Consider the following 26,335-nt stretch of genomic DNA (forward strand, 5'->3'; position numbering starts at 1 on the left):
AGGTTAAGAAGCTAAACGACGACTGTCAACAATGAGGATCTCGCCGGCTAGCTGCGGATCTCGTTTCATCTCTGTAATCAGTGATGGTGCGAAGGTGGGGTCCTCCTGAGACCAAAGCTTCAGAGATGAGGGCCCTGCCGGGAAAATGCACCCAAACATGGGGGGCTGAGGGAGACGCAGGCTGGCTGTGGGAGACATTGTTGTAATTAGGTGCCCTGAGCTTGACGCCCACACGCCACCAAGCCCTCCCTCCTGCCTGCAAATCGGCTCCCAGGCAAACACACACACGAACACACAGACACTTGTATCAGCAAGCAAATAGGAGAATAGTAATGGTATGTGTCCTTAAAAACCAATGACCTCGAATGACACTCAGTAGAGTTTAATGCAGAGAATCACAATTTTATACATCAAAACAACTGAGAAACATAATGCAAAATGTTATCAATGTTAAAATAACATAAAATATTGGATTCTCATGATTTACTACAATTGTATTGTTTCTTTCTTGGGCTGTTTCTCACCTTTTCAAGCGACTGGGAGTTCACGGGCTAATAGTCTAGCAAGCTAACATGTTAATGAGTTAACAAGCAACAGTTTTGTTGTGTGTGGGTCACTTCATAACAGAAACACTGGAGAGTTAACTGTTTTACTGTACACAACAGCACCCCTTTTCAACTTGTAACTGACTATAGACACTTGTGCACATACTGTACAGATAAACACATTCAACTAACAGGCAAAATTATTTCCAAAGCCTTCAGTAGACACCCCCAACAATCCTGCCTCTGCGAAGCAGGCTTTATTTTTTACAATTTTGGGAAAAAAAAGCAATACATGGAACTTTTGATTTTCAAAGTTAATATTTTATTCATTCAAATTTAATAAGCTTATTAACATTCACTGTGGTGTGCCAAATTTCGTAGACATTTTTTTCCACATTACAATCCCTTTCACATTCAGTCTGTCTGTAGAAAATGTTTAAGTTGTGATTTCGTAGTCCTGCTCACTAGTCACTGAACAAGCAAACACAAACAAAAAAAATTAACATTTCATCCTGACTCGAGTCCCTGATCCCTGAATTGCGCACTGCTGAGACAAACTGGCAAAATAACATGCTAATGGTATCCACTTTTAATAACACGTGAAGCACATGTTTAACACCTCCCCCCCACTTTCAATTAAATGAAGTTATGTATGAAATTAAGTTATATGAGTAGGGTTGAAGACTGGTTGGCCTCCAGCCTTGCCAGAGTGAAGTTTGCATGATCTCGCCATTCCTGTGTGGGTTTTCTCCAAGTACTCTGGTTTCCTCCCACATCTCAAAAACATGCATGATAGATTTGTAATGGTCTGTCCCTGTACTTCTTTTTATGGAACTTGGGTGGCACTTTCTGCCGACCCTTTCCCTTTCTCTCTCTCTTCCCTGTGATCAGCACTCATCACTGCCTGCATCTATACCAGCTAGAGCCAGGACGTTGGCACCAGAGTATTAATCTTCACCTATGGTACAGAGGTTGTCTCTCACACTCTTGCATGTGACCTTCTCTGCTCCCCGTGATCGTACTTCCCTCCTTGTTCTTCTTTGTTCTCAGTGCTCCTTCCGTGTTCCCTGCCTCATTACCGCTCAAGCTGCATCACCAAGCTCTTCCATCTGCTCATGCCTCTGCTCCATGCACTTCGTGTACTTCGACGTACTGTTTCTTGTCTCAACGATCCACTACCACGCCTTAGAAGTACTTACAGTGAGCTACTACCAAATAAACTGTTCTCACCTACTGCCTCTACCAATGTTTGCTTTTAAGTACAGTCAAATATCATACGACCACCATCCATGGCAGAAATCTCTGACCCACATAGAACCAGCAACCCTGGAGGTTTTGGGGAAACTGTTCACTCTCCAAGGCTCTCACATAGACAAACATGCTGGAGCTCTTCATGGTACTATGAACTCCTTAAATACCCTCTCCCACCCACTAGCTCTCATTTCCTTCCAGATGGACTCAGACAGTCATCCTATGAGCGCTTCCTCCAAGCAAGTAGCCTCCAACCTTCCCTCCTCCTATACAGGAGTTTTACATCACTCATCCCGAACCCTATCACCTAGGTTTATGTGGCCAATTTCTGCAACCATTGGGTGTGATGGCGTGGCGTTAAGGGTGTTTGTAAGTAAAGACCTTTCAGAATAGCCCAAAGACGAGCTCGCAGCCATCCAGCGTTTTGTCATTCCCTCCCCTGAGACTTCATCAGTTGTCTTAAGTCCCTGGCTCATGAAGCACAAGCCCACTATCAACTGGACCCATCTATCAATCACAGGGTGGATCAACCAATTCCCCGCCTGTTTTCCAAAGATTCCTTAATAACATCTTCATCTACTTATAGGATATTATAATCTTCTCCCGCTCTCCCAAGGAACAACAACATGTCTGGCAAGTCCTGCAATGCATCCTTGAGAAACATCTCTTTCCAAAACTAGAAAATTCCATCTCTCCTCTGGAAACTTCCTGGGCTATATCATAGCCAGAGGACAGTTAAAACTAGACCCGGCAAAGATCCAAGCAGTCATTAACTGACCCATTCCCTCTAACCAGAAAGAGCTACCGTATGTTTCCTAGGCATTTATAATTTCTTCTGCCGCTTTATATGTAATTAGAGCAGGGACTGTACCTCCACCAGCTCCCCACTCCATTGGACCCCTGTCACCTCACAAGCTTTGGACACCATAAAGAGCTTTTCACTAGTATCCCCATCCTTAGACACTCTGATCTTTCCCAGCAGTTTGTTGTGGAGGTTCACACCTCTGACAATGGGGTGTGAGCCATCCTTTCCCAGCGGGAATGTGAATCCCAGGATTTGCATCCATCTGCCTCTTTTCCTGCTGCCTTTCCCCATCCATAAGGATTATGATATGGAGAATTGTGAGCCAATGCAGCCCTATGGGGGCACAAGCCAGTGCAATCTGTAGGTCGGTCCCAAGCCTGGATAAATGCAGACGGTTGCATCAGGAAGGGTATCAGCCATAAAAACTATGCCAAACAAATATGAGCATTCATCTAAAGAATCCCATACCCCAAAATACAGGAAGTCATACAAGGAAAGACATTAGCAAAGAAGAAGTGGGACACTGAGAGGACTGAGGAGAGGTGAAAGGAGTACATCGAGATGCAACGTAGGGCAAAGTTAGAGGTAGCAAAGGCTAAACAAGAGTCATATGAAGACATGTACACCAGGTTGGACACAAAAGAAGGAGAAAAGGATCTCTACAGGTTGGCCAGACAGAGGGATAGAGATGGGAAGGATGTGCAGCAGGTAAGGGTGATTAAGGATAGAGATGGAAATGTGTTGACTGGTGCCAGTAATGTGCTAAATTGAGAAGTTGATTAATGAGGGAAATGAGAGAGAAGGAAGAGTAGAAGAGCCAAGTGTGAAGGACCAGGAAGTGGGAAAAAGATGCCCAAAGAATGGAGGAAAAGTAAACTAGTTGGCATTTTAAAGAACAAAGGTGATGTTCAGAGCTGTGGGAATTATAGCGGAATAAAGTTGATTAGCCACACAATGAAGTTATGGGAAAGAGTAGTGGAGGCTAGACTCGGGACAGACGTAAGTATCTGCGAGCAACAGTATGGTTTCATGCCTAGAAAGAGTACCACACATGTATTATTTGCCTTGAGGATGCTCATGGAAAAGTGCAGAGAAGGTCAGAAGGAGCTACATTGTGTCTTTGTGGATCTAGAGAAAGCCTATGACAGACTACCAAGACAGGAACTGTGGTACTGCATGAGTAAGTCTGGTGTGGCAGAGAAGTATGTTAAAATAGTACAGGACATGTATGATGGCAGCAGAACAATGGTGAGGTGTGCCTTAGGTGTGACAGAAGAATTTAAGGTGGAGGTGGGACTGCATCAGGGATCAGCTCTGAGCCCCTTCCTGTTTACAGTGGTAATGGATAGGCTGACAGATGAGGTGAGACTGGAATCCCCTTGGACCATGATGTTCGCAGACGACATTGTGATATGCTGTGAAAGCAGAGAGCAGGTGGAGGAACAATTAGAACAATGGAGACATGCACTGGAAAGAAGACAAATGAAGATTAGCTGAAGTAAAACAGAATATATGTGCGTGAATGAAAGGGGTGGAGGGGGGAGAGTGAGGCTACAGGGAGAAGAGATAGCAAGGGTGGGTGACTTCAAATATTTAGGGTTAACAATCCAGAGTCATGGTGATTGTGATAAGGAAGTGAAGAAACGAGTCCACGCAGGTTGGAACACCTGGCGGAGGGTATCTGGTGTGTTATGTGACAGAAGAGTCTCTGGTAGGATGGAGGGAATAGTTGAAAAAACAGTGGTGAGCCCGGCCAGGTTGTATGGATTAGAGACAGTGGCACCGAAGAGACAAAAAGAAGCAGAACTGGAGGTGGCAGAAATGAAGATGTTGAGGTTCTTGCTCGGAGTGAGCAGGTTGGATAGGATTCGAAATGAGCTTATTAGAGGGACAGCCAAAGTTGGATGTTTTGGAGACAAGGTTAAAGGGAGAAGAATTTGATGGTTTGGACATGTACAGAGGCGAGAGAGTGAGTATATTGGTAAAAGGGAGTTGAAGATGGAGCTGACAGGCAAAAGAGTGAGAGAAAGACCAAAGAGAAGGTTGATGGATGTCGTGAGGGAAGACATGAGGACTGTGGGTGTTAGAGAGGAAGATGCACAAGATGGGCTTAGATGGAAAAAAATGACACACTGTGGCGACCCCTAACGGGACAAGCCGAAAGGAAAAGAAGAAGATGTGGAGAATTGTGAGCTGCTTGCCTTCATCTGGGCCGTGGAGGAGACCATTTCTCCTATTATTTTATGGACTCACCACGACCGTGCCAGATCCAGGAAGTTAGCGGTAGTGCATCACGGTTCATCTGTGGTACACAAGCTGTTTCTTGCACTCTTGCATGTGAGGTTCTCCACTACATGTGATTATCCTTACCTTCTCGTTCGTCTTGATTCCAGGTGCTCCTTCTGTGCTCCCACTCTCACTATCTGCTCCAGCCATGTCACGGAGCTCTTCTACCTGTTGTTCCTTGTCCCAACGGTCCACCACCATGCCTTGGAGATACTTACCCTCACCTACTATCAAATAAGCTATTCACATAATCTTCCTCCATCATCCTCTGTCTGATTATGGTTCCAGTCAAATGTCATATCAACACGATGCATGATAAGGTCTATTGAAAGAAAAAAAAAATTCATAATTACCCGTAAGTGTGAAAGGTTGTTTGTTTATCATTGCCTTGCGATTGGCCGGTCACAAGTCTAGGATGTCAGTTATCTACTTGCCCGAAGATAGCTGGAATAGCCTCCAGCACGCCCATGACCCTAGCGAGGATAATTGGCTAAGAAAACGGATGGATGGATGGATGGATGGATGATGGATGGATGGATGGATGGATGTGTGTGTGTGTGTGTGTGTGTGCGTGTACTTGTGTGTGTGTGTAGACATATACTGTATATATTCATCCACTTTTAGCAATGCTTAGTCTCGCTAGGCTCACAGGCATGCTGGAGCCTATCCCAGCTATCTTCTGGTGAGAGGTTGGGTACACCCTGAACTGGTCACCAGCCAATTGCACCACATATAGAAATTAACAACCATTTGCACTCACACTTTATAATAATAAGTGAGTGTCTTCAATCAACCAACCATACATGTTTTGGGGATTGAGGGAGGAAACCAGACTACCTGGAGAAAACCCACACTGACATGCAAACGCAACTCAGGTGGAGTTGGGATTTGAACTGCAGTTGATACCCTTGCCCGAGGTGTTCCATGTCTGTTGCTCAGTACACCAGTAATTTCACTCTTTTTCAGAACATTCCAAATCTTTGTATTGGCTTTGCCCAATGTTTGTGCGATAGGGCTGATTGATTTTCCCTCTTCCTTCATCTTCAAAATGGGTTGCTTTTCTTCCAGTGACTGTTCTCTTGTCCTCATGTTTGCTTAATAACAAATGAAACCCAAAGCCAAATACAAGCACTATCTAATGTTTAAGCAATGAATCTAAAGGTAACACCTGAGCAACTAGGAACACACATCAGTCACATGTTCCAGTAATTTTGCACAGTTGAAAAGTGAGCTTGTTCAAACAAAAGGTGCCCTGTCCTCAGTATTTTACACATATAATGTCAATACCACAAAATAAACACTGCAATTTCAAATTTTGTCTCGAATTAATCTTTTGACCTGAATCCCAAATATCTTCAGTATACAAAAAAAAAAAAAAAACTAAGGAATTGATCTTGCCATTTCAATACTTTTGGAGCGTGCAATATAATTATTTTTCTAACTAATGGATGAGATACCTCTTTACAGCTATACAAATACATGTTCCTTGTATCCATTTAATAACATCTTATTGATTGAGTCCTGTATTGAAGCCTAACAACACACCTCAATGCAGCAAGGACAAAATAAATAACTTGGTTGGCTTTTTCTTTAAATTCATGTGGTTTATTTGCGACAGGTATTCCAAAGGAGCAATCACCACTAGAAAAAAAATAGAACAAGAATATACAACACAGTTATATAAAGGGAATTACATTCAAATCAGTAAGACTTGTTTAGAAATTCAGGTACTAGAAATATATTTTCATATGTAGTGTCATTACTTATTTTATACACGACAAAAACATTTGTCATTTCCAAAGTTAGCACAATTTTTTTCATGTTTTACATTTACTGTTACGATTATTTAGACATGTATGATAATTAATTGTTACTTGAAAATTATCTCTACATTAAATAAAGGTTTTATCATTAATTTGATCCTAAATGCTTCTATTCCTAGTGGGGATATAGTGTTAAAATCCAAACACAATAACTAGCGTTTGGTAGCAGTTTGCATTTGACAGTAGACATTTTGACGCAACTGTAGCATAGACAAAATAATCTGATGTAAGCACTCAATGCCAAAAGTGCTCACAGTTCATTTAAAGAAAAGTCTTACGTGAGCCCCTAACATCACTAACAGGTACAGAATACTGCAAAACCAAACACTAGAAGCTATTTTGTTAATTACTAATTTCTTAAAACACATTTTTTTAAATGTTAAACATGATCAAATTCAGGATCAAATGAGAATAATTAATAGTAAAGAAAATGTTTCCAAAGCTAGAGAGCACACCAGAGTCTGTCTCTAAATGTTCCCTGGCCCAAAAGAGCAGAACACATTGGTGTGCTGGCTTTTGACCATGGCAATTTTAATCAGTCTTTTTCACACTTCATTGGGGATTCATCACCCCCTCCTCCCTTCAAACATTGTTTGGAAGAGTTATCAGCGGCAGGCAGCATATCCGGTAATTATACATGCAAGGTAATGTGGGGAGCCCGGCTGAATATTTCAGCCAAGTGCATGTGCTGCTGAAAATCACTGGAGGGTACAACTGCTTCACAATACTTGGACGGTGGCAGCCATAATTGAAGAATGACGTCTGAGAGTAACCAGGGAACTATGTCTATTGGTTATGTGATGTGAGGGAGGTTAAACCGTAAAATTCAACACTGCAATGAGTCACTTTGGCGAAGGAATTTCTCTGAAGTTTGCTGTGGAAAAAAAAAAAGTAAGGAGGTGAGTGTTTGAGGGCATCATGATTGGGTTTGTTGCAGGGGGATTGTAGAAAGACTTGTAGAGTTGAAATGGCGAAAAATTTGGTGGTTAATGTGTGAGTACGACGCCAAGTGTTAATGGAGGCCTGACACACATGAACAAAGGGACAAACATCTAAAACTACCAGTCAGACAGGGTCCTCTGGGTAACATCAGAGCAGAAGCATAACAGTGACTCATTCAAATGGTCACGGAACACACACACACACACACACACACACACACACATTCTACCATTACAGGCAGGCTGTCAGATAGAATCAGAACCCAGCCCATGGAGTACTGTTGACAGGTGTGGCCCGCCAGTCACACACACACCAGCCGGCCATGTCCTCCAACCCAGTGCCTTAGAGGGGGATCACGTGATAATGTACCCCAGTGGATGACCGTGTATGTTTGTGTTAAGAAAACAGGGATTATATGAGAGGCTTCATGTTTGGTCAAACTGCACACATGCGTTCCCGTTTCATTTGTTTGTCCGTTGTTGGGTCTTGCATACAGCAGACCGAAAAACAGTGCTGCTATATAATCAAGCAATTGCTCTCTTTGTATGTGGTATGTATACTAGACTTTACAGTATATATAGCCATGTGCAGATGTGATAATTCATCACTCAGGGTCGAGAGTCATGATAGGCAGGATGACTATTGTGAAAAAAAGGCAATCAAACTGATGTCAAGGCCTGCAGACAAAGTTTCAGTATATACAGGTACAGAGTATTTGTAGGAGTGAAGCTTTCAGACCTGACAGTCAAATGTAAAAGTAGTCTTAGTGTAGCCCACAGGCACAAAGCTTTAATCAGTCATCTAATTTACCAGATAACATAATATAGGCATAATTGGAGACTCTAAATTGGCCTGAGGTGTGATTGTGTGTCCAACTGTTGTTTGTCACTATGCGCCCTGCGATTAGCTGGCAACTAGTTCAGGGTGTACCCCGCCACCTGCACGAAGTTAGCTGGGATAGGCTCCAGCACTCCCACTACCCTTGTGAGGATAAGTGGCTGAGATAATGAATGGATAATATAGGCAATGCAAGAAACCATAGAATCACAGATGTAACATGTAGCAAAATTGGTCTGAATGGCTTTCTTCACATTTTCAACCTGCATAACTGCCACTGTTCAATCGTAATTAGAAGGGCATTTGCTGAAAGAGCGTGACAAATCATTTTATTGTTATTAGATGAGCACGGAGGCACGTGCAACGCATTGAAACACGCGAACAGATGGGCAAGCAAGAGCTCGCATGCACGGAGGCATCCACACAACAGCCACCCACACCCAAACACATTACCACACTTCAGAAAACACACGCACACACACAAACGCTAATACAACCCACTCTCTTGCCTCTAAGCAGTCTAGTCCAGCTACTACAAAGCGCACCAAGAGGTCTTTGCAGATCAAATAATCATGCCTTCCATCTGCTTCTATTTCTCTACATTAGCTTTGTTGAGACGCCCTACAGACCATGTTAAGAAGTACCACTGCCGTGGATAAAATAATGATTGCGCTCTCATTCCTCTACTTCTCATTATCTCCATCTACAGCCAATGCAAAAACGAGGAATAGATTTGGCACAATTGCCCTTATAGTGGTTAAATTGTTATGGCTTCTTACTCCGGCACATGCGGAATCTCATATGACCAAACCAAGAAAACATGTAAACTGACTTCCTGTATATAGTACACGAAGGAACAGGACTACTGTTCGATTGCATGATTGTTTGAAGCTGGACTGGCTAAAAAAACGTTTTCTCTATGGATGGTGTCTTTAAACAAAAGTAAAATCTGTGTATATAATTTATTTATACAAATATGAATGTCAATACGAATGAAACTTAAACATTGAATATTGAAATCTTTGGTGATGCTTTGGTGATGTATTTAGCAAAACAAACAAACACACAAGAAAAGACATTGGAGACTTTTAAAAATTTTGGTTGCTTTGATAGGGTGTTCTTAGACATGAATCCTACCCAGAACCAGCTCGGATGCGTTTTGCTGTATGCTGAAGATGATTATTGTTAGCAGGTATTGTGAGAAGGCTTAAGTATTAAGTAATACAGAGATGAGGAATGAGTAATGAGGAAAGAAAATGAATTAATTAAATTTATATCACCAACTTCCTCTCACAGTGGAGGAAAATATTAAGGAAGTGAGAGAATGTGTCATCTTGCTACGGAACTAAGGAAGAGGTTGGGGTACGTGTGGCGGGGAGAGGGATGAGACAGAGGGGGTGTTTGCTTCCTGTTATGCAAGATGGAAATGAGCATAGCCATGCTTTGCTGTAGCCGCTCTATTTTGGAACAACTCATATCAGAAAATGCAGGGACGAACAGGGAAATTGGGTCACTTACATGAGCAGGGCACTACCTTGGTCGGGGTAGAAAGGGGCAGCAGGGGCACTAGAGCTGACACTAGAGAGCTCAAATGTGTAGCGCTTTTAATCTAGGGCAGGGGTACACAGATTTTAGTAGTGTGAACACGGCGCAGGAGCTCAGCACACACACAAAAACCAAAGCGGTGTGCTAAATGAGACCCTGGCAATGACCTGAATACATTGCAGCAATAAAAAGTGGGCGAGAATCCGCTTCTGAGCGCACCACATCCATTTCTTCTGTGTTCTGTAGCAGATCACGCCACACACTTTGACTTTCTTGTCTTGGTCTGTTTCATTATGCATCGGAAAGCATTGGCGCAGTTGCTGGGAATCGGGGACGGTATGAGAAGACTTAGCACCTACTCGTTCCCAGTAAATATACTATCCAGACCCTTTATTTACTGCTGAACTAAGACGACAGATGAAGAAAAAATTTGCACCACCATCCATCACTAACAGTCATTTGAACTAATCATCCAGCAGGACAGGGGAAACTCCTGCTATGAAAACCTGTATAAGAATAAAGATGCATGGGGGCAGCAGCTGCAGTGCAAAATGGCTCGGGGTAGGGTGCTGGAGAGAAAATGAGAGATGCACAGGATTCTGGGACACAGTCAGGCTGAGATAAAGGAGCTTGACAGAGGGAGCACAGGGAGGACAAGCAAGGAGAGGGTACATGAGGATAATCGCGTGCATGCCTGTGTGCAAGTGTTTGTGTCTTGGAGGGACTTAGCATGAAGGCTCAAAGGTGCCTTGTCAGTGGTTTTGTCTGAGGTCTCCAGGTGGCAGGTGGTTGTGCTCTAGTTTGAATCCTCTCTCAAACACTTCACTCACACAAGAAATGTGCTAAATACGCCAGCCACTACATTGCGTGCAGTTGCATGATCTAATTAGAACAAAAAGGTTGCTTTACAAGGGTAGTAATTCTCATTTCCATTCAAATGGGGAAGACATTCTAATGTTTTGACGATTTACTTACCCAATGGAGGCAAACCGTTAGAAATAAATGTGAATAAAACTGGGTACTCATGTTTTGACAACCAATATTTAAAAAAAAAATTAAAGGAAATTATACCAAGCTGTGTGGAAGGGTTTGTGTGTCCCAGTGATCTTGCGAGGTAAAGTGTCTGGGGCTTTATGCACATGGCAGGGTCACCCAGATTAAGATTGTTCCCCAAGTGGAGGAGTTCAAGTTTCTTGAGGTCTTGTTCACAAGTGAGGTACAGTAAATGAGTGCAGGATCGGCAGGTCGTTTTGTGCTGCATTTGCAGTGATGCGGACGCGGTATTTGACTTTTGTGGTGAAGAATGAGCTAAACCAAAACTTGAAGCTCTCTATTCACTGGTTGAGCTACATTGCCACTCTCAAATATGGTAACAAATGCACAAAATTCATTTCCTCCATAAAGTGTCAGGGCTGTCCCTTAGAAGTGGGTTGAGAGGTACCCAGGAGTGGCTCAGAGTACTGTAGAGCCGCTACTCCTCAACATTGACATGAGAAATATGAGGTGACTCAGGAATCTGGTTAGGATACTCCTTGGACACCCATCGGTGAGGTGTTACAGACACATTTCACCAGGAGGGCTCTCCAGGGATGACCCAGGACACCGTGGAGTGACTATATTTTCCGGCTGGCCTGGGAATGCCTTGGGATCCAAAACAAGAGGGGAAGGGAAGTATTGCCTTCCTTACTTCAACTGCAGCCCTTGCAAACTGACATTGGATTTGTGGAAGAAAATGGACTGATGAAAGGATGAAACTTTACAACTAAAGTCTTAGCCATTATAAGTATGTGTTGTCAATTTTCATTCATGTACCTGCTGCTTCATTGATATTCCTTATTAGGTAATTCTACTACACTGATGCTAATGTTAATCTCAAAGTAGCAACAAATCAAACCTTCAGATTATTGCTAGTGCAGTGATACTCTCATTAGCATGCATGGCAATGCTTACACATGCACACAGAACTCAACTAATATGATTGACTTGTGCAAACAACTGAAAGACAACTAGAACATTGTTCAAAAGGTACTAAGAAGGAACCACATCTAATAGTGGGTATGCTCAGATTGTTGTCTGACACAAGCCATTGTGTCAGGCTGGAGCTTGTCAAAGCAATACTAAAAGCAAATGGTCAAAATTCAGTTCACATCATTGTTTGCTCGCTGCACAGTATTGTGCTGTATCGCCATAACAAAATACAGATAAAGAGTAGCTTTAACCAAAGTGTAGCGTGTGTCAATATTAATATAAATTGTATCCCTCACTCTGCGCCAACTGTGGCAAGCATTCACCCCTACTTGCATGCTTGTTTACAAACGTGCCGGCCCATTTGCACATTGGATTCCATGCGTGTGCATGTGTGTGTTGCAGGAGCCATCAGTCCTAAAGAGGGACTGTGCTGCTGTCATGCAATGACACCTCTCATTTGCTGCTGTCCTGTGAAGCGGAGCTGAAGGCAGAGGTCAGGCCACCCTCACAGAGACGCTGCGGCTCAGAGCACATCATGTCTGCCTGGCTGCCTCCTCCCAGTGCTGTCATATTGGCCTCGCACGCAGACACGAATAAGACACACCCTTACAGGCTCATGCTTGACCAAACCACCTGTACCCACTGTACCATTGGTACCATTGTACCATTTATATCAATTAACATTTATTCACAAAAAGTTTTAGGTTCATAGAGAAAATATCCCAGCGGAGACGACAGGAGACTGAGAAGTTATGCTAATTTAAATTGTCTGTTTCATTGTCTGTAACAATAATGGTGTGATCATAAGAATCATTTGTTCCATTGTCTATAACAATAAGCACTCTGAGTGAGAAGTGAAACATATACTGCAGACTACAATATCCTCTTCATTCAGTACACATTCTGGATCCAATTTTTTTCCCGTGCCTTGCTGTCTCCACTTGAAATGGATTTAGCTCAAATTCATATGCAAACAAGGGAATATTGTATTAAAGCGTACAATTTTGACACAGTAAAACAACAGTATTAAAAAATAAGCATGAGTTAGTTTAACTGTAGGAAAGTTCCATCAACTGTTGTGCAATTATTGCTTAATTATTTTTATTATTATTATTATGTTAGCATTTCGTTTATTTCATACTTAAGTTGTACAGTCAGAAATGCTCAATGCAAGTGTAGTGTCAGGGCCTGGTTACGCTAAATACTAGAACTTGAGCCCAGTGGATGTGGTGTTCACCAACCTGGGATGCCACTAGGGATTTTGAGCCCTGTGGAAAAATATATCACTTTGGGTCCTAACCACTTCAACATTAATAAGCAAATATTATTTTCTCCGGCCTCTTTCAATCAGATTGAACAACGGTGTCCTGATCTCCAGTTATTTGAGGTCACGTCTGAGTCACCTACAGTCTAACCCCCCTCCCTATAGTGTCCATTTGTCTTGACCGCTGTTGCGTGCCATTGTCAGTTACCCATCAGACATTGCAATATTCACCCAATACTGTCGACGTGACGCGGAGAGCGATCAGAAGTGACAAATCAGATTTACGGAGCAAGCATAAATAAGGAGTTTCTGACCTCCAGTTGCCATGTTGAATAATGGATGTCTGTTTAGTAATCATTTGCCAATATCACAGTACTTTCGCGTGACTGGTTGAGGTGAAACCCAAAGAGAATTAAGGGCCAGTTTGTACGACACCTTTTACGTTTTATTTGTCCACTCTTCCTTATTTATTCAGGTTGCTAAAATATCTCCTATTTTTTCCTTTCAAATTGTATGAATTGGAATGTGACCAGCACAACCTTCACTTATTTTTTTTATATCACGTCTTGAATCGCCAAGCTCCTTTTCATTCTAAAATAAAAAGTAAATGTAATGGCCTCACAACAGCTCAAGCAGTCTCGAGGTCAGCGCTTTGATGATATCATTTCAACACTCAAAACAGCGACTTCGGTGCTCTTTACAACAATCTTCAAGACGCGGTTGTGTTTCCAATGGGAAAAGGCTAAACAAGGTTATGAAAATCTTTATTTACAGCTTCCTGCCTGTGTGAAGTAGGTCACAGCAGCGTCTGAAATGGAATGAATCCCCTCACACACGCTCTTTAATAGTTTCCCTTTTCAGTGGCCTTACATTAGCACCAGGGGCAAAGATACGAATACAGTTTCCACCTGTAGTTAGCAAGGATGCCTTACATGGTACATGTGTCGTGTTTGCACCAAGCAACCCCACACATCCATCAAAAGCATGTAAATATTAGCGGCAGACAGTGTTTTGCCACTGGGGACAAATTATCTGAATTAAAAGACAGATAGAGGGATTTATTTCACAGTATGTCTTTGCTCTTTTCACTTCCAATGAGCTTGTTCCCCTGATCCAAGAATGCAAATGACACAGGGAAGTTGACAACACCTTGCATGTATCTCCTCGAGTACACTGTGAAAAAATGTACAAAACTATGTTGCGCCATATAATTGTTGTCATGATATATTTAGGCCCTGTCGTCATTGTACCACATGTTCTGATCATGTTAGGATTCTTTACGTGGAAATTTGAGACGTAATGACAGGGCTGTCCATTGCTATCTACTAAATGTATGCCACTTATTGAAAATATTGTTTGTCACTATATGGTTGACAATCAAACAGATAAAGAACGATATTTTTGTTCCTGTTTTGTTCATTGCACATTGGTGGAGGTTTTTGTTGTTGTTGTTCTTTGTATATGTAGCATATAAGTGCACTATATAATATCCATCCATCCATTTTCTTAGCCTCTTATCCTCACAAGGGTTGCGGGGAGTGCTGGAGCCTATCCCATCTGTGAACGGGCAGAAGGCGGGGTACACCCTGAACTGGTTGCCAGCAAATCACACTCACAGTCACATCTACGGGCAATTTAGAGTGTCCAATTAATGTTGCAAGTTTTTGGTATGTGGGGGGAAACCAGAAAAAATCCACGCAGGCAGGAGGAGACAATGCAAACTCCAAACATCCAGGATCGAATCCGGGACATCAGAACTGTGAGGCCAACACTTTCCAGGTGCTCCACCGTGCTGCCACTATGTAATATTACATATAATACAATATATAGTATTTTCCCCATTTCCCATATAAAACAAAAAAATGGGTGAAATGCAAAATTCATTTAACCATAGCAATTGCCATGACTAAAATCGTACAATCAGTATGATGTAGTGCATTTCTTCAAGCACAATTACCTACATATTGTCAAATTATTATCTTTGACTATTAATTATTTCCTTCTTTAAGGCAGATTTTGCATTAGCTCTTGCAATTGCCCCTAATGTTGTGGTCATTGATGTACAGTAGCTGCGAGTGGCATGTAGGAGAGCCTTGTCCCTGAGGGTGATGGATGCCGATGGGAGGCTGTTATGCCACAAGGTGAAAGTGTCCATTTATCAGCCCCACTTCCACCACTGTGGCTTTCCCATTACCAGCACACTTCATGCAGCCTGATTGGTTTTTAATTGGCCTGCCCACCAGGAGATAGATCATGTTTTCCCCGAGGAGAGTCACGGAGGTGTGTGTGCATGGTTGTGGACTCCCATGCTATCTCAGGAGGGATACCCATGTCAGAATTCCAGTATGTCTACCAATGTTACGTACAACTAAGAGTCAGATTCGAGGATAATCCCCCATTAAACCAGCATTCTTATTTTTGCCTCACACTTGGATGTAATTCCATGGCTATGATCTAAAATTGAACTGAGAGAATATATAATGCACCTCCTCAAAAATTTTGGAAAAGCACAAAACTGTGTATTGTTTCATTTAGATTATCCATCCATTTTCTTAGGGTCGCGGGAGTGGTGGAGCCTATCCCAGCTATCATTGGGCAGGAGGCGGGGTTCACGCTGAACTGGTTACCAGCTAATCGCAGAGCACATGGAGACAGACAACAATCCCACTCACAATCACACCTAGGGGGAATTTGGTGTCCAATTAATGTTGCATGTTTTTGGAATGTGAGAGTCCCTAGAGAAAACCCATACAGGCAGAGGGGGAACATGCAAATTCAACACAGGTGGGGCTGGGATTTGAACCCAAGTCCTCAGAACTGAGAGCCCAAAAGCTTAACTAGTTACTGCACTGTGCCGTCTGATTTAGATTAATGCATTATTTAATGAAAAATTGCGTAAGATATCCTATCTTGCATCGTTAATAAGCAGAATTTTTTTAAGGTCCCATCCTTTTCATGTAACTGCTAGAAAAGGAGGTTGGTTTTCTAAAAAAAAAAAAAAAAAAAAAAGACATTTTGCCCATCAAATATGTTAAAAGCATGAGCAAAACTGTCTCTTTTAAAGCAAGGAAGCTTAAATTTGATTAAATGCATCACTCCATTATCCAAGCTCCTTAGCCTCACAAGGGCAAGAAGGCCAGAGCCTATCCCAGTTAACTTCAGGCAGAAAGTGGGGTACATCCTGAACTGGTTGACAAACTATCACAGGGAACAAACAGACAAACGAACAGTCACACTCACAATCACACCTAGGGGCAATTTAGAGTGTCCAATTAATGTTGCATGTTTTTGAGATGCCGGAGGAAACCAGAGTGCTCGGCAAAAACCCATGCAGGCACAGGGGAAACATACAAACTCCACATAGGCGGAGCCAGGATTTGAACCCTATACTCAGAACTATGACTCAGATGTTCTAACAAGTCCACTGTGCTGCCTAAATTTGATAAATTATAATTGTCATTTAATGCTGTTTCTTAGTAAGGGTGGAAGTAAATAGAGTTCACTGATAATGGCGTCTTAATTAATGGCTGCCATATATCAAATGTTGCCGGGAGATTTCTGTGAAGGACACGAGAGCAGCCACAACGCACACAGAGCAGACATCAGTATTGACATTGTGTCTGCTCAGATGGATCAATCCCCGTTCTGCCCTTGCCTGACCACATCATTGAGAAGACTGGAACAGCAAGTTAATTCTCCAGGATTCTTCTCAAAGCTTCACTAAGATTTGTGCTCATGTAGCAACCGCGTGCAGACTTGGTGTCTTGGATAAAAAGTGTGCAGAAATGCACTCATCGCTGACAAGTTTTCTGTCTTACAAATGGTGATATTAATTTAAAAAACCCACAAAAAACGTACTCAGGATTAATATCTGAACCATTTGTATAAATCATGTATAGAAATGTATTGGTTCCTGCAATCAACTCAGACATAGATCCAGTATAACATATATTGAATGTGTACGTTTTAATCAGAACAATTCAATCTAGAAAATAAAATTTCTGTATACAAGTACAATAATATCTCCTCTAACACACTCCTCTTCTTTGCATATTCATCAATGTGACTTGATAATATGACAACAAATATGCATAGCGACCAATTCGGAAATAGCATACCAAACATTGTTCACAAACTTATCTGTCTATGCTTTCAGTGATTTGGCTTGAGAAACATGGAAAAAAGTCAAATAAATGTCAGCCACAGAGAAATTTTTGAAGGGGATGATGATGTTTAAAAAAAGAGGACTAAGACAATGCTAAGACAATGGAGTGTAACGCTACAGTATGTGTGGAAAAAGATGAACATGAACCTACATTTTCAAAGTGTCAGTCTTGCACTTGCCAAAATAATGCATAATGCAACTTCGAGCAGGAGGTAGCGTACAGCCTGAACTGGTTGCCAACCAATTAAAGCTTAATGCAATGACAATATATAAATATACTGAATACACACACACACACACCACACACACACACACACATATATATATATATATATATATATATATATATATATATATATATATATATATTTTTTTTTTTTTTTTACTGAACAAATGCCAAAACAAAGCCCCTCCATCCATTTATCCATCAATCCATCCATCCATCCATCCATTTTCTTAGTTGCTTATCCTCACAATAGTCGCGGGAGTGCTGGAGCCTATCTCAGCTGTCAACGGCCAGGAGGCGGGGTACACCCTGAACTGGTTGCCAGCCAATCTCACGGCACATGGAGACAGGCAACAGTCGCACTGACAATAACACCGAGGGGCAATTTAGAGCATCAAATTAATCCATATTTTTGGGAAGTGGGAGGAAATCAGAGTGCCCGGAGAAAACCCACACAGGCAGGAGGAGAACATGCAAGCTCCACACAGGTGATGCCAGACTTCAAACGCCAGTCCTCAGAATTGTGAAGCCAACGCTCTACAGCCGCCCTACTTTGCATACATATTGTATATATATGTATATATCCCTCCATCCATCCATTTTGGAGCCTATCCCAGCTGTCAACGGGCAGGTCCTGAACTGGTTGCCAGTCAATCGCAGGGCACATGGAGACAGACAACAGTCCAATTAATGTTGCATGTTTTTGGAATGTGGGAGGAAACCAAAGTGCCCGGATAAAACCCACACAGGCACGGGGAGAACATGCAACAGGCGGGTCCGAGTTTGAACCCAGGACCTCAGAACTCTGAGGCCAACGTGTTACCAACTGACCTACCGTATAGATATATATATATATATATATATATATATATATATATATATATATATATGACACCAACAAGCATGACCACCCATTGCTGAGTGCATGCCGGGGATCCTCAAGTAGCTTTTTGCAATTTATTGGAGTGGAGTGAAAGAAGGGAATGGACTCACATTTTTTTTAGTCATGCAAGGCTGGAGTAAAGATTCTCACACTTTAAACTAGATTGTCTGTCCTCTCTCTATCTTGTCATCAAACTGTATTTTGATGCAAAAGTTCCAGAGTCAAGTTGTAAGGAGGCCGATGTATACATTTGCAGCTCTGACCAGACAGTTGTGCTAGTGAGTGGCTTGAGTGAGAGACCGAGAGACAGAGAGAGACACAGAGGGCTGGAGGGGTGGGGGGACTGGGTGTCCCCCTGTAATGTTGCTCTCGGAACAACCAGGGTAGCGTGATTTCCCTCTCTAATTGAATCACAGCGGCCCGTCTTCCTGCCTGCCGCAAAGCACATCAGGCACCGATGTGATGCTGGACAAGCACACGCTCTCCGCACGACAACACCAGTCTCCTCCTGACAAGCAAGACATTACCAGAGGTGGAAAACCCCAAAGAACATGGCCTCACTTCATGCCAAGTCAGCGGTCCTTACATGGTGACACAAATGAAAAAAATAAATCAAACATGCAATTTCCCATCTAATAAATGTGTTTATTTTGGAATTAACCAATTTTTAAATAGTTTTCAAATTGATAGGTTGATAAACAATGCCCTTTACCGATTCTTAACATATTACAAGTGTGCAGTCTCAAAATCCCCATTATTGTAATGTATCTTACATTCTAACGGGTGAGGGAGAGAATACATAAGCAGCTTGCTTTGTTTATCTTTACAGAATTGAAAAAAATTATTTGAAAATAATTCTATGAACATGCATTATTCACCACACGCAGAAACACAAAAGTTGCGTGACAAATTCTGCATTGTCTTGGCATGAAATGTGTAGAGAAGATTTGCATGCATTCTCCTCTTTTATTACGGTTGCCTGTATTTCTTTAGTTTTATTACTGGCTCGCAGCACATTCCAGCCTATCAAACAATGTCCTTGTCAGAACACAGCTGACACCAGCAGAACCCACTGGACACATCGAAGCACCACAACAACAACATCAAAAACAATTCTGCTACACGTAATTTGTAAATAACATCTAAAACATACAGCAGTTACATAGAGGTATTTACTTATCCACTGTAGCAACACAAAACTTTGACAACAAACTTTTAAACAAGAAATCTCTCAATACTTCTAAATATAAATTAATTTTTTTAAGTCAACATGCTAGTGAGGAAACACATCAAATCCTGAGCATAAGAATTCTCCAGCAACAGCACACAACAGTACAATTAATACTTCAACAACTAACTTAGCCATTTTCTTTGTCTCAGAAAGATAAATATTCCTTGTAATTTATGGAACATATGCCAAGTGTTGCTTATCTTTAGGAAAAGACAGCATGAACAAGTGCAAGTCACCTACCAGCTGCAGTCTTCTCTTGAAACTTTTCTCCCAAATGTGCTGCTTCTTCTTTCTGACAGCCTTCCCTTTATTTCTCTCCCAATTCATTTAATGTGCTGCAAACTTGGGCTCCCGCATTGCACGCAAACTCTCATTTTATTGTATTTTATTTCATTTTTTTACGACTTCAGAGATGACTGGGTGTGTAAGGAGGCAGAGTGGAAGGAGACAGGATGGCAAAGGGGTGGACGAGTGGAGATAATGGTTCGAAGGCGGACGACCAATGGGCCTGGAGCCTAATGGAAAAAAGGGAATCAGGACACACCAATGAGGCACAGCCTGGAGAGAGGGAGTGAGAGAGAGAGACAGAGTGAGAGAGTAGAGGAAGGCGGGCAAGGGAAGCAGGGATGGAGAGAGCACAGTTGGGAGGAGACGGTGTCAAGCAGACTGAGAAAGAGGCTCAGCAAGAGAGAGATGAGAGCTTCATGTAGCCAATGTGCACAGGCGGTGGAGGGACGCAAACACAGAGGAAGGCAGGAAAGGAGAGAAGGGAGGAAAGAACGGACTTACCCGGCTCCTGTTAGCCGCATCCTTTCATACACTGCCTCGTAGACTCCACAAACACAAACACCCTCCCCAAAGATAGAGGCACACGCCACGCTGCTGCCGAGACTAACCAATAGCTGAAACAACAAAGGGAAGGATTGCCAAAGCCGACTGGTATACCCTAAAGCAATTCTGCCTGTGTATGTGTGAGGTGCTGTGTGTGAGTGTCCAAGTGTGTGTTTGTCTGGGTGTGTGTGAGCATGTGTTTTCTCTGAGGAGGAAGAGGAGGAGGAGGGATTTGAGTTGAAACCCCAAATGCTCCCTCTCTGGTTTTCTTTCCTCTCCCTCCTTGCTCTGTGGATGTGGCTCTCTGTACACTGTGCAATGTATGTCCTCCGACACTCACTATGTCCTCCCTCCCTCCCTTCCTCCTTCCCTCCTTCCATCCCTTCATTCGCTCTCCCTTGCTCCTCTGCCTGCTAATGTGCCCTCCCTTCCCCTTCTCACTCCTATACATATATTTAGGGCTGCAGACTGTCTGCTCCCAGAGTCTGCGCTTCCCACGGGCCCTCGGAAGCGATAGAGGGAGGGTGAGGAGCAGACAAGAGATGATGGGGGAAGTGGGTGGTGGTGGGCTTCGTGTGAAATATGTGCTTTGCATTTAATTCGGAGACACGTTTTGGTGTGTCCTTAAAGGCGCTTGCACACCCTTATTACTGTATTTTCCCGGCGATGCTACATTCAGGGACTAAAAACAAAGGTGCAGCATTTACACTAATAGCTGGAAAACTAATAAATAAGGTTTTCTTCCCACACTCTAGCTATGTAGATTAAAGAGCACAGAAGAGGAGTTAGTATTGGAAAAGGCTGGACTCGTAGTCTGGTAACACTGGAAAACCCAGGGCTTTCTTTAACTCTGCTTCCGTGCCTAGAGGACAGCCCAAACGATCTGTGCTTTAAAGGTCAAGTGTCAGGAAATGGATGATTTTTAGTATGAGGGGTTGCGTCAGGAAGGGCATCCGGCGCAAAAACTGTACCAAACAAATATGAGCATTTCATCTGAGATGACACGTTGTGGCGACCCCTAATCGGACAAGCCAAAAGAAAACCTATGAATGAAAAAATGGCAGCCGGTATGGACCCATCCATTTTTTCACCACAAAACATGATTTTGATGTATATGGCTTTTTGTAACTCCCGCCATGAAAATCCTCTCGAGGGATTTGTTTTCGAGAAGAAGCAGGAAGTGACATAGGGGGCAGGAGTGCCCTCCAGCGGACTCGTTTGTTTCTATTAGTTTTACCTGCGGGAAGGTATCTCGTTATTCCTTCCTGTTAGCCAAAATGCCGGCTTGTTGCATTGTTGGATATTGCTCGAATAGGATGGATTTACCCTTCATAAGTTACCAAGAGACCCGGTTTGTCATGAAATAGGGTTTGATCGGACGGAGAGGCGATTTGCCCGTGATCGCATATCATCTAAATATGGCCGAAACAATAGGGTAATACTGCCCCGGTAACTTCGCTTGGTTGTGAGATGGTCTCTTCTTCGAAAAGAACTTCCGTGTCAGGAGGGGCGTGTTCATCTCCCACAGTAGGGGCCGCAGCGTGTTTTCAATGGCGAATGCCCAGGGTGACGTCACGGACGGGAGATGCAGCTAATATGGCGACCACTTGGATGTCGAATGACACTTCAGCAACTTTGCGCATGGATGACGTGCTATCCGCTCATATTTATATTTTCGTATAGACATTGAAATGAATAATGTTTTATGTATTTTTCATTACAATATCTATTTATTCTATTTTAATATAACAAGTTTCGGTCAACAACACATTGTGTGATGTTGAAAATATCATAGGCAAGGTGACAATTATTTGAAGAGTTTGTTTTCAAAACGAGACAAAGGCATTTTTTTTCAGATTTACGAAACTCGCCCCAAAATTATCCAGCTCCGAATGGATAATTTTAGCGCGAGTTTCGTTAATCTGAAAAAAATGCCTATGTCTCGTTTTGAAAACAAACTCTTCATTTCGAAGAAAATAATGGTGAAACAGTCAACAGGACCCCCTCCTATTTCTTCCGTAGTCCATATTCAAGCAGCCTTGTACAAAACTTGCCATTGAAATTTTCATTTTCATTTGATAGTGTTATCATTTTATAATTTTTATTATATATATTATAAATAATAGGGTTTGATAAGGTATGTTTTATTGCGGTATACTTTTTATATCCTTCTTGATAGCACTAGTTTAATATGTATATGAATAGTATGTGTATTTTATAGCTTCTTCTTTTCCTTTCGGCTTGTCCCGTTAGGGGTCGCCACAGCGGGTCATCTTAGATGAACGCATATATGTTTGGCAGTTTCACGCAGGATGCCCTTCCTGACGCAACCCCTCTGCATCTAGCCGGCGAGAGAAGCTTATGAGACCTGGTATTCCTAGTCGGTCTCCCATCCAAGTACTAAACAGGACCGAACCCGCTTAGCTTCCGAGATCTGATGAGATCGGGCATTCTCACGGTAGCATGGCCATAAGCAGTATGTGTATTTTATATATACAGTACATACTATATGTTTTAACAACCATGCAGTACTTTGTGCAGCTGTGGACATTGTAAGTGTGGTATACCAATACAGAAAATCCTCATGAAAAACACAAAAGAAGAAAATAATAAATAAATAATAAAAATAAATAAAAAATAGACATAAACATTGATGGAAAATGTAAAAGGAGGCGTACCGAGTGCGGTGAGGAGGAAGGGTTGGTGTCGGCGTGAATGATGACTGAACAACAGACCGGCGAACGCTCACGGAACATAATAGAACAAAGATGCAGAAAGTCTACAGCACTTGAGACATGATCCCGAACCAAGTCAACACTTGTGATCCTGACACACTAGCCCTTCAGATGAGTTAATACTTTCTTCTTGTCAGATTTCTTAAACATCCCATTTTCATGTGCTGATTATAGCAGCTATGTTTTTGAAAGATGAAAATAATCCTAACTCAATACAGAGGAAGGATACCTGATGTTCAGGAATCATTATTTAAACGATTTCTTTGCATAGATCTCCAACCTTGGTTGAGGTTTTCATACCGCACATCATTTGGACATTTCATTACTCTCATCCAAAAGACAAATAAATACTGTATGATCAATCTAAAGATGAAGCCACCAGGAAAAAAAAAACGGTCGACTAGAGGCACACAATGGGCCAATGCAGAAGGGAAAAGATGGCACAGCGTGGCATGAAGAACAGGTCGAAAGGCATCGCTATTACAGCCCAATTGAATCGGAACCTTGAATTGAAACGCTGCTGACAGAGAGACAACTGCTTTGGTCCGAGGAACGGTGTTGAGCCGCTTACAGACTTTCCTTTTGTTAGTCACAATTGGCATGCTTTGAAATATTCAGGATTGGAGGCCAGGGAGAGCAGGACAGTTGCTTCATGGCCCTCCCTGAACAAGTGGCGTCCATTGCCATCCACCTCCTGCATGCGGTGATGAAACTTCCATTACTGCATGACACATGGTCAGCAGAACTGAGGCACCCACTAAATGCACATAACCTGTATGGGGCATGCGTTGGCAAGAGGACTTCCTGAAGGAGGTTTTTGTCACCAGTAAATCGCAAGAAATGAAGAACAAACTGTCGACCTCTTACTAAGAAAGGAGCGGAAAATACATTTTTCGTGATCGCAGAAGTGGAAATATCATTAGTTATTTGTAGCCCATTGAACACTATACTGTGAGAATATTTTGTACACTACTTCAGAACCGCTACCTGTTTCGCTACATTACAACACATTGATTTGGATGGAAATCACTGGCTGCACGCTAACACAACACTGCATACACGTTTTGATTGATATATCGCATTACACGCCTACATCTCCTAATAAACATACAGATGCATTGCATTCAGTCGCACAGACACAAGAAAAGCATAAAATATCAACACAGGGCAGATTCAGAAATTCAGTCCGAGGCGCTCACCACACCTCGCGATTGTGGTACAGAGATTTAGCATGCTCCATTTTCTAAAATTTTTCTAATGAATATGTTGGCTATTGGCAGGGATGTGTTATTAACTATAAACTATGTTAACAAGGAGATCTCGGTGTAATAGGATGCATCAAACAAACGTGTATGCAGTGTTGCGTAAGCTTACAGCCAGTAACTTATTCAGGTAAATGCAAAGCAACATTAGTTCTATTTCAGTAATTGTGTAGAGAGTAGAGAGTAATTGCCTCATTTACATAAAAATGGTGACAAGATGGTGAACAATGGTGAAAAGACTAAACCAGTCAGGCCTCTTTGGTCATGGAAATTAGAAAAGCCAAATTGCTGGGCTATTCACACCTGAGTTAGGGTATTAGCTCAAACAGCCACTCGGCTACCCTTGAGGCATTATAGGTAGAAAAGCCAAATGTCCGGGCTGAGGGACTTCTAGTGGTAATGGGCTGTTTAGAAATAATGCTGTGAAACCACAAAAAACCATCACATGGTAAGATTTGGATTTTCCTGGAAAAATACGCTTTTGATGTTGTGCAAAACCTCAGCATTGGAAACGACATCACTTACCTCTGCTTTTGTGTTTTGCATTTGGTCATCTTTTTGTGACACGTTTTTTTTTTTTTTTTTTTTTTTCAAAACTAGAAACCTTATATACAACAAGATGTGCAAAGAGAAAAATAACATTGGCAACTAAGGAGAAGTCAAGGAAAGGGCTTCATTTTCAAAGCAGCAAAAATTTGTCACTGGTCACCATTTGTTATTTGTGCGTTTTTGTTTTTGATTTTAATGTAGGCAGCACAGTCTGGTGGTTACAGGTCCTATGTTGGGATCTCAGAGGACCAGGCATGTGCTGAGGCATTTTCAGTGTTAGGGTCTAAAGCCCCCCCACACAGAAAAAAAAGGACACCCATCATCAATAATTGAGAGCACGTCCGTAGAGAGGACATCCGGTCGTTGTGGGAGTGCACATTTCCCTGCTCCAAAAACGTACTCAATTTCCATGTACAGCACTCTATTCCGTGCTCTGACATGAGTTTCTCACAGTGGAGAATAAATAGTCACAATTTGCTGTGGCAGCGCCAAACTTTAGGCTAAGGTCGAAAGCAGTCAACTCACTGATGATCAGATGTGTGTATATGCTACTTGGACAGGAAAATACATGAATGATTAACATAATTTTTCTTAATCTCATTTTGTTTTGATTCTCTTTTACTATATCCTTACCTCACTGAAATAAATCTATACTTGATTTCAATTACAAACAAATATGGGCACATAACAATTACCAATATGATGTAATATCATGTCAACTACTGCATATTGCCAAAATATTTACTCACCTGCCTTGATTGAAGTGATAGCCGATTCTTAATCCATAAGGTTCAATATGATATTGCTCCATCCTTTGCAGTTATAACAGCTTCAACTATTCTGAGAAGGCTGTCCTCAAGATTGGAGAAGAGTGTCTTTTTGAGAATTTTTGATCATTCTTCCTCAAGGGCATTTGTGAGTTTACACAATGATGTTGGGATGTTGATGTTGAGAAGGCCAGGCTCTCAGTCTCTGCTCTAAATAATCTCAAACGTGGTTGAGGTCAGGACTCTGTGCAGGCCAGTCAAGTTCAACGACATCAAATGCCATCATTCAGGTCTTTACCAACCTTGATTTGTGTCCTGATACAGTCATGTTAGAACAGGATGCGGGTTTCTCCATATTGTTCCCATAAAGTTCAAAATATCCCCAAAATCTCTTGGTAAGGTGGAGTATTCAGAGTTCCT

General features: G+C 42.1%; 1 protein-coding gene and 1 pseudogene across 1 annotated transcript in view; both read right to left on the bottom strand.

The window, feature by feature from the left end:
- Positions 1-20,440, bottom strand: part of myt1lb (myelin transcription factor 1-like, b) — a 133,543-nt gene extending 113,103 nt beyond the window's left edge. The window contains exon 1 of the mRNA XM_061843043.1: positions 20,012-20,440. The gene's annotated coding sequence lies outside the window, so the exon portion shown is untranslated. The remainder of the gene's footprint in view (positions 1-20,011) is intronic.
- Positions 20,441-22,958: 2,518 nt separating this feature from the next.
- On the bottom strand, positions 22,959-23,077 carry LOC133513868 (5S ribosomal RNA; annotated as a pseudogene).
- Between the last annotated feature and the right edge of the window lie 3,258 nt (positions 23,078-26,335).

The sequence above is a fragment of the Syngnathoides biaculeatus genome, chromosome 15 (assembly GCF_019802595.1).
Source record: "Syngnathoides biaculeatus isolate LvHL_M chromosome 15, ASM1980259v1, whole genome shotgun sequence".
Classification (NCBI taxonomy): Eukaryota; Metazoa; Chordata; class Actinopteri; order Syngnathiformes; family Syngnathidae; genus Syngnathoides; species Syngnathoides biaculeatus.